The sequence below is a fragment of the Equus caballus genome, chromosome 2 (genome assembly GCF_041296265.1).
Source record: "Equus caballus isolate H_3958 breed thoroughbred chromosome 2, TB-T2T, whole genome shotgun sequence".
Taxonomy (NCBI): domain Eukaryota; kingdom Metazoa; phylum Chordata; class Mammalia; order Perissodactyla; family Equidae; genus Equus; species Equus caballus.
In genome coordinates this window covers 87,168,355-87,184,419 of record NC_091685.1, presented here as the reverse complement: position 1 = coordinate 87,184,419, position 16,065 = coordinate 87,168,355, and the positions used below count along the sequence as shown (strand labels likewise).

The 16,065-nt window shown below is 33.0% G+C and overlaps 1 protein-coding gene across 7 annotated transcripts in view; it reads right to left on the bottom strand.

The window, feature by feature from the left end:
- The window catches only part of FBXW7 (F-box and WD repeat domain containing 7), a 220,833-nt gene that overhangs the window by 34,286 nt on the left and 170,482 nt on the right, over window positions 1-16,065 (bottom strand).

The window sequence follows — 16,065 nt, the reverse complement described above, 5'->3', positions numbered from 1 at the left end:
GATCAGTCCATAACCTATGTTAAATAAGTTTACAAAAAAAATATTTTATGCTTTAGGCTAGAATGTTAACTAGTAAGTTCACAGAAAAGGCTAGCTAGACAATCACTATAGCTAAGAAAACACTTGTGTTTATCATCCAAATTTTTAGAATATCTCAATTATTAAATATATTTTCACTACAACAAACTAAATCTTCCTGTAATTTCAGCTAGGCAATAAATTTCTCATTCTATAAAAAATTATTTCTTGTGCTGACGGACAACCTATAAGCCTTACTGAAAATCTCTAAGGGAGTGACTGACAATGACGTCTTGGGATATAGCTTATCTGGTAACTCAGATCCAATGCTCATCTGATCACAACTCCATTGAGACAGGTGTATGAGAAGAACGGATGAGGGCAATAACTTGAAAGAAACCCAAAAAACAGCACCAAGCTATGAAGATATACTGCCCCAAGCATCTAAGTCTTTGGGAAATAACGGCAGTAGAACGATTGGTCTGTGAGCTAGCACAAGAGAAATGGCTCTTTTTGAGCAATTGGTTGGGATGACCAAGTTTTTAGAGGGGCAAGTTGTAGTTATGGGCAGAAACAAAAATGAATCTAAATATAAACAGTGAGAAAAATATAAACCGTAAAACAGTCTTCACTGAATCATGTATCTTTGGAGAAGTATGTATTGTTATACCTGGTGTCAACAGAGGAAGGGGTAATTAATAGAGGACTTTTCCTCACCTTGACTCTCAAGAGTTCATTATTTCCATTTTAAATATATTCTTCTATTATTGCATTTGCCATACCTCCTTGTCATTATTTTTATACATCTTTCTTCCATATCTACTCCTTGAAGGTTCACACCTTACTCTAACACATAGTAGAACAACGATACGTAACAAATTATTCGTATTTTTGAATAACTAGTCATACAAGCAAATAGTAGCATACACTGCCTCATTTTTCTAAAGCATAAATATATGTTATACTTAGTACCAAAAAGTCTATCTAGTGTATTACAATTAGTTGATGAGACTATGAATACTATTGGTTCTTTTCATTACCTCTCTAACATTTAAAAACTTACTTCCATTTTATAATAGTAGGAGAACGTGTTTATATTCTCATGTTGGTGATTTTCTTTATTATTATCATGACAACATTCTTAACTCTCATATTACACTAGCAAAATCACCTACCACAGTTAGCTGTCTTGCCCTGAGCACAGAATGCAGATTAGAGACGTTTCAAAATTTCAACATCAAAGAAAGGAATGCAAAGCATGTTGAGACTGAAACAAACTTTCTGAAATCTCGCTAACCCGCTGTCATTAACTTTCTGGGATGTGAGTTCTTATTAAAAAGTTCACAACTGAAATTGGCAAGTTAATAAACCTGTCCTGTCACAGTTATTATCATTTAAAACAGTATGCATGCCTAGCATCTACATGCTCCCTAATGCAAGTAGGTAGCAGTATTGATCAATTAGCTATTTCCCACATTTATTGATTCATTACACATTAATTTAGCACCTACTATGTGTCAGATATTGGATAGTATATAATTAAGAAAACTTTTTTCTTTCTCCATTGAACTTATGGTCAATTTAAGACAGAGAACAGGGTAATATATATACACATCTGACTCTTACAATTCACAGTGAAATTAGTTTTAAAAACTTTTTGAGAATATGTAAAATGAAACAAGGTGAGCCATATTTAGTTTGAAATTACCGTCCAAGTAAACAAATATTGAAATACTCTTGTATTAGAAAAAAAAAATCCCAAACACTAAATACTGTAATATATAACTTAACTTTGTTTAAAATAAACTTGTTGGGGGGGGGTGCTTATGATAATATACAAAACCCTAACCTCAATAAATCAAAATGCAAATCAAAGTACCACAGCTCAGACTGGTCTTTAAAAATTTTTAAGATAACTATAATTGTAGGGTTGGTAGTTTTATAAATTTTTCTTTTCTTTGAAGTTTAGGGTATTTATAACTCTCTCTACAAAAATGCAGCCCCCAAGGATTTGACACAAATAAATTGCAATGTTAATCTAAGCAGCAGATTTCTTCACCCCTTCAGATTGAGCCAAATTAGCGATCTGATAAACACATGTGTAAACGTACGTATCTACCAATATATAAATACACACACATACAGAGTTTCACACAATAATGCAAGTTAAGAGTTCTATCTATCACAGCCATAGAAGAAAACAATGAAGATGGGAGTTTTGTTTGCTTGCTCTTCTAAAATTTACATGGTTATAGAGCTGTTGGAGACTTAACACAGCATTGAAACACTCCTTACAGCACTTCTTTCACAGACAGACACTTGTCCTGCGATAATCTGACAAAGTTAGTAAGTCACTCTGCAGTTTATACTGATTTATCTAGAACGCAATTAATCTTTACATCTTATGCTTCAAGTTCAAAATAAACTACCAGTAAACAATTTGAATTCATATCTCTAAGTTTCCTCTCAAAATCTAACTATAAATATTTTATAGTAATCCCTTCAGTAAAGTAAGGAAAATATCAAGGGAAATTATAAAAAAAAATGAGATTGATTTCAAAAAAAATAAAACAGCAAATATGACCAGGAAAGAACTTAATTAACATGGAGAAGGAATAAAATCAATTTTTCCTCCATGTAAGGCCTAGACCCCTATTCTTTCTTCTACTTTCTTTACCCAATTCCATATTTACTGCTATTGTTTGTGATGTTCAAATATATTTACCTGACAAGAAAAATTTTTTATAGGTGTGGTATATCAATCTTGTATTTTAGTATTAAAACAAACTTTCAAGGACTATTTAAAATTCTGGAATAATTTCTTAAATTAGCTATTAGTCATGGCCAAAAAGTTTTGAGAAAAAAGCTGAAGGCTAAAAAGTAAAAAAGTTCTATCTACTGAATCAACAAGAAAACATTAATAGCAGGAAGCCATAGAGTTTAGAACTAGAAGGGATCTTGGAAATCATCGAAATCACCTTTGTTTGTGGAATGAACATGAGTTTCGGAATCAGAGAAATCTGAGTTTTAACACCGCTTTGCCATTATTACAGTGTAACCTTGCTGGGGGTTATTTGAACTTTATGAGCTCCAGTTTTCTCTTATTTGTAAAAACATAATGCTAATACCATCTACCTTACCAACCTAACTCACAGAGTCGTTGTGAGGTCATTGTAGATGCCCAGCACATAACAGATATCCTATAAATACCCTATAAAATAATAACTTATTAACAGGTGAAAAAAGATGAAGTAGAGAATTAAGTGTCTTGTTCAAGGTTATACAGCTATATTAGAACCTTAGACTCTGGTCCCCCAAGTTCACTACTTTTTAATTTTCAATGATTTGTATTAGATATGTGACAGCTCAAGTTGAGCTTAAAAAGTCAGGCATTTCTAAAGAAGGAAAAACGCTATATTTTGCAAACAGCAATTAATTATGCAAACTACAACTAAATCTTGATTATTCAGTTCATGGGATGATTATGTAGGTCCATATAACTATGCTTCTGCTATATGTGGGAAATATGAGGCAAAGACGTGGTGACTGGGAAAAAGGTGAGAGAAAGATTTAGGTTAAAATAAATCAATCAATTAAGAAATAATCACTATATCCCAATATCTGCTAAATGCTACTTATGACAAATAAAAACATTACAATGACCTCCTCCCCCAAGAAACTTAAAATCCAACTGGCAAGACAAGAAATTAATAGAGAAGAATATTTGACTAGATATCAAGCCCCAAATTGGGTAGTCTAGGAGGTCAGAAAATGGAGAAATCATTTAAATTGTCTGAGAAGATTTCATGAAAGATACGGTTTTGCTTCTAAGTTTATAAGAAGTTTGGTAGATGCTGAGGAAAAAGAAGGAAATTATCATTTGTGGACCTAAGATATATGTGGAAATACCACTTATTAATTTGAAGGATTAACAACATGTATAAGACCTCTGGTAGTCACTAATCTTGTAAGGTTCATTAAGGGATAACTTATTTAGCACTGTATCTCCTAATTCAAATATTTAATACTACAGTTCAAATATTCTTTAACTTACCAGTAATGGTTTCTTCAAAAGTACTTCCTGCCATGACTCATTCTTCCATTTTAGAGCTAATATATATCTTTCTGTACAAGGAGAACTTTACTGTGTGGGTGTGAAGACTGTGGACTTTCTATTTTAGTTACAAACACTGACTAATAAGGGGTCCTTCTGTTTCAATAGGTACTCAGAAATCATACATACAACTGGGTTGTACTATTGAATATAGGGGGAAATGGTGAAGAAAGAAGAGATTTCTTAAACAAACATTCATTCAAATTTTATACTCCTCAAAAAGCTTCATGAAAAGACAATAAAAAGTGTAACTTAGGGCAGTAGGCGGGTCCATGATTCATTGATTTTCACCAACATGTGGCCAAAGTGACCTCTGCTATTCAAAAATGCATAGCTTGCTTGGAAAATTAAGTACTTCGTCTTGCTCCACTTTCGCCCTTTCTCTCCTTGCCCTTCCCGTCCAGCCCCCAGATCCAAAGCCTCCTTCTAAGGAACAGACTTCACTCCAGAGCATTTTGAAGTCACAGACACTGCTCATGTACAGAACCAAGGGAAGAGCTACTGTAAAGCAGAAGGGATGTGAGATTCAAACACATTATACAAAGTACGGTCTTTTGAAAATATATATGTACATATTTAAGGGTGTTTGTGTGTATGTATGTTTGCATGCAGAGAGGAAGCTTACATAAATATATAAAAATGTTCACAGTGGTCACCTAAGTGGCTTAATAAGAAATTTTCCCTCTTTCTCCTTATCTGTTAATAAACAAGTGTTACTTGTATAACCTTTTGAGTACCTCCTATGTGCTCACAACTGTTCTAGGCACTAAGCATAACGTGGCAAACAATGCAGATGAGCTCTCTACTCTCATATAGTTTATATTCAGGGAGAAGGAGGAGATAGAATAAACTAATAAATGAACAAGATAATTTCATATAATGCTAAGTTCTAAGAGAGAAATAAAATAGGGTGCTATGAAAGAAGTAAGGAGTTAGGGTAGTAGAGAAGTGTGGCTACTTTTGAATGGCATCACGCAGGAAACAATTTTTAAGTCAATATGATAGAGTAGAGCCTGCAATCCACAAGAATAAGGGCCCTGTGAGTCGGGAGAAGTGACTGGTACAAGATGAAGTCAGAGGCGTAACCAAGTGCCAGATCATGGAGAATCTTGGAGGCAATGGTCAGGAGTTTGGATTTAATTCTAAGTGCAACGTGAAGTCATTAGAAGAGTTTTAGAACGGGAGTAATTTAACACAACTTCTGTATATATCTTTGTCTATATTATTTTTTATATTTTCAAAAATGTATATTAAATTGAAGACCACTCACAAAGAAATTCTCACTTGCTGAAATTCGAGATACAAAGAATGCATAACTATATTTGAACTCTTTTTCAACTCTTTCATGTAGCAGTTACTCTTCCATTTCTCTTATCACTTGTCACCTCATACTAACTCTCAAACTCAGCACCTATCCCAAAAGATTCCTAAACTTGGAAAAGGAAGAGAACTAGAACAGCAGGTAATACTTAATTAGTCTGTACCATGTGCCAAGCAGTAATCTAAACCCTTTATGTCTAGTAACCCAATTCTATAAGAATGAAGGGGTATCTATTATATCTTACCTCTATTTCCTTGCTCTTCCACTTTCTATGTTCTGATTTTATCTTTCCATTTGATAATTTATTCTTTTCAAGGAAGACAGATCTTAGGCTCAGATCTCTATAGACTGTCAATGCATCTGCCAGCCTTATTTTAGCAAATGTCTACAATAGTGAAAGACATGGTTACCCTTAGTTATTGGAGGTGAAAGTATTTTACCCATGGTACCTTTTTTTGAACTGCTCCTCTGTGATAACAAAGAAATCCAGAACATAATCACAGAATCTCAAGGTTGGAAAAGGCCTTCAACTAAAGTTTAATGCAGCCTCAGGTACAGCCCTTAGGTACACCCTCACTAGCACGTAGTTATCCAGGATCTGCTTAATGTAAAATACATGTTATTCTCAACTCTGTGATCTTCTATTAGTTGGCTTACTGATTTTGATAATTATATCCAATTATAAATATTTGACTAACAGATAGATAAAGTCCAGATTCAACCCTACTGCACTCTTTAAAATACAGCATCTTTCTCAAGCATCTTACAAATTTTCCAAAAGAATTCAAAATGAGAAGGGATAACTTTAACCAGTCTTTTAAAACTTTAGTTACAAATCAAAGTCTGTGGACTTGAACTTATTTCACTCATTCAAAAACATTTATTAAGTATGTATTACATACTGGTGCTAGGCCAGTAGGAAACATAATTCAGACCAGGTTCTTACTCTAGAAAGTGTACATCAGAGTGATCTTTAATCAATTCTTTACTTATTTTCGAGTAGCTTGCCTGCTCCTTAAGTGTTCAAGTGTTTGATGTAGCTGTCAAGTGAGTAGGGAAGAACCTAGCAATCATGCCCCCACTACATTGAAAAAGGAGGATTCTAAATATTCATTTTAGAAACAGCAATTTACATTTTAAAGCAATTACTGGTATATATAATTTGACAAACTGCATTCTTTCCTTTGAAAGAATCCTGAATTATATGACTAGCACAATGCTTACATGATCTCCTACCTTTTCAGGAGATTCCAAAAGACTGTGAAGATTTGTAAATAAAATCTAAGAACAAAGAAATATTGCTGGAAAGAGATGGGTCATGAGTAGGGTCTGACATAATTTTGCCTATCACTGAAACATTTTCAAAATAACTACTAACTTGAAAAGGTATCTGATCTATAGTATTCTTTTATTCACAGAACTCTAAGATTGATGGTTAGAAGCACTATGATATATTAGCAAAACTATTGCAAATAGAAATATATTATTTGTAAGTTTATTTTCTTTATTAAAAGTTTCTTTAATATTTTAGCACACAGTCAAAAAAATTTATCTATAGATATCTGAGGTCTCCAAATGTTTAAAAACTAACTGTGAAAGTTTGTCACACTTGATGCATGACTCTAAAAAGTTCTTTCTGTAGGATGGATATCATGAGTTTCCCACCAGTTATGTGAAAGCATGGTATGTAATGATGGCATGATGTCTACTAAACAAATGTGCATTACAACTCAATTAAGAACTGCTCTGTGCACGTAGCTGGTTTGTTGAGAATTGCTATGTGGTGATTTGAGAATACTTTTAAGAACTAAATTGAAACTGTCTTTATTGAGTCAATGCATGTTCAAACTTCTACAACATGAAAAAAAATCCTATGAGGAACAGCTTAAATCTACCAAAGGATATAAAGTCAAAGTTGGCAAAAAGATGTTGAACTTTAGAATATTCTGAAAATATTTCATTAGTCCTTGGAATAAAGACATACACACACACACACACACACACACACACACACACTTCCTTCTTCATTTTAAGCCTTTCCTTTAAAGTTATTCCATCAAGAGACAAAATAGCATATTAAGAACTTAGAATATTTTTCAAGAGATGTTTTAAGTAAAGACCTGTTAATCATCATGATCACAATATAAACAGCAAATATTAAAATTAAACGGTATTTTTGAAGATATTTTTACTCAACTAGCTTTTATCAAACAATTGCAATAAACAGATTTTGTCAGATCAAGTTGCAATTTATTCCCCACCAATTCATTTATTTCAAAGACTTTAACTTTGTGAAATTCACTATATTTGTTTATATACAGGTAGCATAGGAAAAGGAAATTACTGTGAGAAAAATTTATGATGAACCTCTAACCCCAAATTCCATTATAATATTCTCAGTCTCATCTAAATGAATCCTCTGAGTCATATAATGATTTCTATTTTCTAAACAAAAGGGGGGGGGAGACTAAACAGTGATTCAAACATTTTATTTTTATAGATCTAGATCTACCATTTAAGAAATATTTAGCCAGGGTTACTGAAAGCAAGAAACTAAGCAAAAAGATGGGAAATTGAGCAAGATGTAGTCTCTATCCTGGAAGAACTCCCAACTCGGGGGGAAAGACAGATGAGTCAATAAAAAAATGACAAATCAATATCAATTGATCAATGAAATTGTTTAATTTATATGACAATGCATAGAGCTACAAAGAGGAAGAGAGAAATATTTTCAGGAAACGCACATGGCCATATTTTAAACCAACAGAACAAAGGAAAAATAAACACTAGATTTTAATCTGACTTGAGAGCTCCTTCAGCCCCACTACGAAAGATACTATAAACTATTCAAAATGGAATAAGCAACTCTTTTTCAAAAGATGTTCTCTTAAGAAAATGAATTACACGGGAAAGAGAACTTACTATAGCCATGCACTCTTCTAGGTGCTTGACTTATATTAACTCGTTGAAAGCGCATAACAACACTATGAAGCAGGTACTATTTTTATCCCATTTTACAAATGAGGAAACAGGCACAGAGAGTTTAAGTAACTTCCTCAAGGTCATACAACTATTAAGTAAGATAGGTAGGATTTGAACTCAGGCAGATCTTGGTCTACAATCTATAGAAAATGAATAGTGTTTTCCACATATATAGCAAGAAGTATTGGTAGTTAAGAAATCTCTAGGCTATTTCCTGAGCTATTTCAGTAGGCAAATTTGTGATGTATGGATGAAATCTATGTCAGAGTCACAGCAGATAGAGAGAAAGAAGAGACAAAGTAGGCAGCTAATTACGTACTTTGATACACTTTACTTTTGAGAATTTAGTAAGAGCAGCTTGACAAAGAGTTAATACACTACTGCCAATGCCTCCTTGGTGAAGAATTGCTCCCATTATCTTTGACATTATGGTAAGGCTAGGCAGCCATCTAGGCATAATGGAAGAAAGTCTGATGAAAGGTACTCGCAACAATACACAAGTTTTGCTCCCTTTTCCCAAATACTCTAAAAACTTTTATATCCTATCCTTACTCCTTCATGTCCTATGTTTTACTTCTCTAAAACATGAAATAATGAAAAAGAGCTGAAAAAAGAATACACCAAACTGTCTCCATTGGAAGGTCCTTTCATAGGGTCTACTAGATCTTTCACCCTTAGCAAAATGATCTGAACACTACAGAAAACTAGCAAAAGTTACATATCATAACACTTACTGAACAAATTGCTTCAAACGCTCTTTATTGGTTATTCCAACCAAAATACACTTAACAGGGAATTACAACTTCTATTTGATTTTGAATTTTTCAGCTTAGTAGACAGTCTAAAAATACTTAACTTATTAACCAAGTAGTGTATGTATGTATGTGTACACACACACACAGCACTTTTTCATTTGAGTACATACAAAACATACTCTTCAATATGCGGTTATCACTTTGACCCCATTTCTTAATCTCTTCACATATGACCTTTTTCTAAGAGCCAATTCATCTTTAATAAATGTCAATTTGCTCCATATGTGGTTATCACTTCCTAGCAGTAAACATCAGTGTTGATACATGCATATCTCTGTGATTCTTCCCTACACTTCATTGTTTCAACTCTCTCTAATTATCTTTATTTTACTTAGGATACATAATTACAACAAATGTAGATTTACATGGTTATTTTAATCTCCCACAGACTCTCATTCATTCAACAACATTTATTTGTGTGCCTATGATACATAAACTAAATTAAGTATGGTCTCAACTTTATGGCTGGAGTTTACAGTATAGTATGGGAGAAAGATAATGAAACAGTTAAAACAAAGCAATATTGAAACTGCGGTAAATGCTACAGAGTGACAGAAACGTGCATAACGTTAAGGTTTGGACCTAGTCTGGAGGTTCAGAGAGGGCTTCTCTTCTCTGAGGGAATGACTAAGCTGTGTTGTGGTGGAGGAAGGGCACTGCTGTGGCTGTAGTACACAGAATAAAGATACTATGGTAGGTACCAGATGAGGCTAGAGAAGCAGGCAAGGGCCGGATTATGCAAGACTTCATAAAAGATTTTGTTCTTTACCATAAGAGTAATGAAAAGCTAGCACTAGATGTTAGTCAAGGGGTATACCTCCTGAAAAATCCTTCTGAATGTAATGTTGCAAACAGAATGGAAGTAAGTGAGACTGGATGTGGAGAGACTGTGTGAGGGAGTTATTCCACTAAATAAGGCAAGACAAAATGTTGGCTTAGACTAGCTAGGTGCAATAGAGATGGATATAAGTGAACAGGTAAGAGATACTTGGGACATAAAACTGATAGGATTTGGTGACAGATTGGTCATGGGAAGTAAAGGAGAGAGAGTTATCAAAGATGACAACAAGGTTTCTTACTTATGCAACTGAATGGAAGATAATAGAGGATACTGGATAAGAGTCAGTGTTTGTTTTTGTTTTCTAGGGTCAGGAGGATCGCAAGTTCCATTTTGGGTCATATTTGGTTTGAGGTGACTTTGAAACATCCAGGTGAGGATATCACACTCTGGAGTTCAGAGGAAAGCTGGACTGAAGATAAAAACACGGTGGATAGGTCTGTATAGAGGTCATCTCCAATTTCCTTCACAGAGCCACCTCCTTCCCATTCTAAAGTGTTAATTACAGTGCTTGAACTCAACACCTTGTTACAGTGTGGGCACATTAATTATTCGTCTATCTTTCCCATTAGACTGCAAGTTCCATGAAAGCAGTGACTGCTTCTACTTTGATTCTTGTTGTAACTCAGCTCCTCACATAGTTCCTGCACATACCAGGGTATCCATAAATAAAATCCAGATGAGATAACTAACAACGTAAAATACACTCTAATCAACAATGACACTACCGAAATAATAACTGAAAAATACTAATTTTCAGCATAATTTGAAAAACTCATCATTTTCAGAATGAGGAAAGGTGATATAGATGAACAATTATACATTTATATATTTATTATTTATATAGTATTATATTACATATAGTATTATTTATTTCACATATTTTCCCTCAGGAAAAAGTAATAAAATTTTCAGGTTATTTATCACTTACATAATTCAAGTATAAATTAAATTGAAAGGAAATACACAGTTTGATATGCAACAAAAATGCAATTATCTTTGTTATTAAAAGCCTACCTGGTTTAGAATTTCCTATTCCTTTAAAAATGCCCAACAGAATATAAACTTTTACTATTAAAGGGAATATAGTTTTAACACTGACTGTACACTATTTCCCACAGATCTCAAAGTATTTTATTTATTCATAGGTATTAACCTAACAGACAGCATTTTTGTATCTCCATTTTACTGACAAGAAATCTGAAGCATGAAAGTTTTTGAGAGTTACCAAAAGCATTTTAACTAATATTAGCCACAAAAAACCTTTGGCAATATATATTTTAATCTCTATGAACAGAATAATAGGCTGAGTTCCATTTCCATTAAAATTAAATTTAACTGCATATTTTTACATATAATTATCTAGCTTTATTTTGCTTTAGCTGCTTTTTATCACCATCTCCCATTGAGACAGGATGTATCAAGAAACACTACACTTAATGAAAAGGGTAAAAAAAACTAAGATCCCACTGAAATACTATTTAAAAAAATATTTTGATAGTTATTTTAAGTACTACTTCATTCATTTTGGTTTTGTGAATATGAAAAATATGCAAATTATAATTTTAACAATAAGTACATTTTGGGGCACACCATTCGCTTCTAACTTTGACTGCAGATAGAACACACCTCATCTTAATCGTCAATGGAGTCAACACTATATATGGATTTCCAAATCCTCTTTGGTTTTCATCTTCTAATAAATATTCTAATATTACTTATCAAAACTGAAGAATGTTATTACATTGCTCAAAGCATATACACTTTTGTATATAAACGCACTCTGGGAATTTTAAGTAAATATACTGAAGACTATAAAATAAAGTGCAAGATGATAGGAGAAAGAGAAACAAAATATGCTAAAATAAAAAAGAAACACTGATAAAAATTTTTTGGAAGAGGTTGTGGTTGGCCATTTATTACTTTTTTGTATTAGAGTTAATTAATATTCTAAAAATGTCTACAAAAAGCTGAACAACCTCTCAAGCTTTGAATTCATGGCACTGACCTTAGACTTTCTCAGAATGATTTTTAATACACTCTGTTATTAGTAAAACCTGTTCAAACACATGCCCCATCTGCCAGCACCCCATCTGCAAGAGAGCTTCTTATTCTTGTAGACAGTACAACTTCTGCTTGCTTCCTTCTTTTCTCTACATACCAGCTGTATGGTAATGAGTACGAGCAGCTGAAAATACTGCATGATAACAAAGCTAATATGAAAACGGCAGAACAAGACTTCCCCTCAATGAAGCAAGTGCAGCATGAACATAGCAGATAAGCTATTAAACAGAGGTCAGGGGTAAGAATTTTACTTGTGTGTATTGGGGGGCTAGGGGGCAATGCTTGTGCTTGTCAGTGAATGCGTGTGTGTGTGTATGTGTGTGTTAAATATGGGGTTTCCATATAATTAAAAATTTAAAAGAACCAAGATCAGCATAGGGTCCCAAGGAAAGATCTAAATTTTGAAGTAGTTTTGTTAAGACATGTGAATCCATTCTTTAAATGTTTTAAGTCCTAATTCTTACACAGTAATGATATATACCAGGTGCCATTTTGACAAGCTAGTTTTCAAAGATGTTAACAAGTATGTTCCATCTCTTAATTAACTTATTTTGGGACCTTTAGGGAAAGAAATGGTGTCAGAACTTAAAATCATAATGGAAACTATTTGCTAGACATTTTAGCAGCTAACATAATATGTGAATCAACAGTCTATGTTTTTAATTCTCAGACAATAATTTAAATTTTTTTAATTTAACGGTATTTGAACCCAAAACATTTATTCTGAACACCTGAGAAACTCCAAACAAAATACTAAGATGGCACATGTTACTTTCTTAATTTGGGAAGACAAAATGGGGTTAATTTTTACATATATGATAGTCACACTGAATGAATCTACATAATGTAAGTAGAACCAAATCACATTAATTTTTTATGCTCAGTATCTTTCCATTTAGAGATTAACAGTCACTTAGGAAACTGTTTAAGAAAAATGCCTATTCAAAATTGGTGCTGTGCATTTTCTTTCACAATTTGAAGAAACTAAAAATGAAAAAATATTCAAAAACTAACCACAAGTAAAAGAAGTAACTACTATTATATCTGGAGAATTAATTATAATTTTTACCAGCACATCTAAAAAGGTCTTATCTGGACTTCATCACAGTTATTAAGTTCTTATTACATAACCATGCTTTCTAAAGATTATTTCATTTCACCCTTACAACAACCCTATGAAGTAGGTACTATTATTATCTCCATTTTACAGATGAGGCGTAGTTAGTGGGAACTAGGAACTTAAGCCCAGGTCTAATTGACTGTATCATCTATGCTTTTAAGCACTCTGCTATTCTGATATAAACTCCACCAGGGTTCCATTTGGGTCTGTTTCATTCATTGTTGTACTCCAAATGCCTAAAGCAGTCCTTCACTCACAGGAGTTGTTGAATAGACTGAATGAATAGATAGAAGAGTAGGTCCGTACTCAGTTGCTTTCTCTTAAACGTAAATCACTTTAAGTGGAAAAAAAAGATACTATAAATTTTGTAATAACCCTAATTTTTTTATGGGTTTTTTTTTACTGTTTTTTTTTTTTGTGAGGAAGATTGGCCCTGAGCTAACATCTGTTGCCAATCTTCTTCTTTTTGCTTGAGGAAGATTGTTGCTAACATCTGTGCCAATCTTCTTCTATTTTTTGTATGTGGGATGCTGCCACAGCATGGCTTGATGAGCAGTGTGTAGGTCCGTGCCCAGGATCCAAAAAGTAAGCCCTAGGTCACAAAGCAGAGTGTGTGAACTTAACCACTACATCACTGGGCCAGCCTCTCTAATCATTTTCCTACTGAGAAAAAATATTTACCAATTAAAGAATGTTCAAATAAGATTATTTGGTAATCTAAGTTTTGTTCACTTTGCCAGGTTGAAAAATTAAGACTTTATTTAAAAAATTCTGTCATAATTAAACATTCATTTTGAAAGGGTGGGACAGAATGAATAAGAGCAAAATTGCACTGATTTCAGTATTTTGCATATTTTCATGAATCCACTTGTCTTCATTTTTATTGTCTAACTATAAAAATGCATTTTTCCTGCTATCTAGCTTAACATATTCCTTGACTTCAAATATAAAACAAGGCCACAAGCTTCCATAATAAAAAATCTTTTGTATAATATATATAACAACCTGAATTGAAAGAATAGTGCCAACTTAGTGAAATAGTACTAATCATCCTTTAAAAAGTTAAGACACAACAATTGCATTTTCTCAAACTTTTAACAACACTTACAGATTTGAAAAATCCACAAATTTAGACAAGATTTACAAAAACAGTACTATACTGCCCCTACATGTCCAAACTAGTAGTAACAACGATAGTTTAAAATTTAAAGTGATAACAGAGATTTCTGTGGCTTATTGAAAAGCTGTTTAAGCCCAAATTTTCCCCAAATGAACTACACAAAATCTCACACACATAAAAATGCAATTTAATATAGGAATAAGCCAGAAGTTTCAATTTTCATTTTCAATACTAGCAAGAAGAAGAAATTTAAGAGCATTTCATCCAACATTATCATATATTTTTTTCTCTCAAAACAGATTTCCCCATTGTTAGGTGAAAATACCATAAAATAACTATAAACAAATGGCTAACTACCCATGTGCTTTTGAGTCAATACTAATGTATTAATGTTTGAGAAATACTGTTGATTGTTTCTTCTCCAGACCTAAATAACCGTCAATAAAGTTTATAAATATATACATAAACACTTACATACACAGACACTACCAAAGTCACAAGAGCAACACTTATTAATCTAATATCAGATTTACTTTTTAAAAACATCTACTCTATTTTATCTTTCACATGTTAGGACTATATATGCAAATAAAGAGGCGTGCTGCATCAATAGGTACTTGTAACAGGGAATAACTAAATTGCAGTTCCTAACATTAAGAATCTTCTTGGCTTTACCACAAATTTCTTTCTGCTGTTACTTCTGTAGTAAAACTTACATCACACTGAAAAAATCTTAAATTATATTTATCATTATTTATGTCTACCACAAATATATCTACCAAAATTATATCTACCATTATTTAACTGGTTTATATGTGAGGCACACATTAATTTGTGCAACTTTCCACAAGTAAGGAATAGGGCCAAGAAGTCTAATTCTGATCCAGGAACAATCCAAAAGAAATCACTATGATGAGCCTGGTAGGATATTAAAGACTAAAGTTTTCTTGCCAGACATGAAAAATGGAATAAGACGGAATCATATTTAATCTTTCAGAATCTCAAAATAATATTCTGTACCGGGAACTACCCTAACTATTTGAAAACCAGTAGATTACACATTTCAATAAAGTTACCAACATAATCCTATCAAATCAGGTTAAGAGTATGTCTGTCTATGTATGCAGGTATATATGGGTATCCATACACACATATGGAGAAACTCTAACACAAATTATCATCAACTGATTTGGAAATGAAAAGTGTAAAATTGAATAAAGGAAAGCGATGACACATTGTATACAATGTGGCCTTCTTAAGGGAAGGTCTCTGCCTTCATTTTGTTACACGAGCAACACACCCAGGGAGTGTGCCTAATACATATTAGCAGAATTAAAATTAATTTAGTGGTGCTAACTTTCCGTGGAAATACTGGGAGAAGTAAAACAGGAGTTAGGGTTCTCATCCCCCATTTAAAGCCTAAGTCTGCCAAGCATGACCTGCATTTAATCACTGAAGAAAAATAACATATAACCTCCGAACTATCATGTATATATATGGAGCTGCCTATAACTAGGTTAATAAAATTTAGGTATTCATTTATATAATATATGTTTTAAAGCATTTAAATATGCATATACTCAGAGACTTAAGGCTTAGACTACTTTGACATTTCAAAATGTATTCCATTTTTTATACGTGGGTGATAGCCATAAACTCAAAGATCTGTGGAG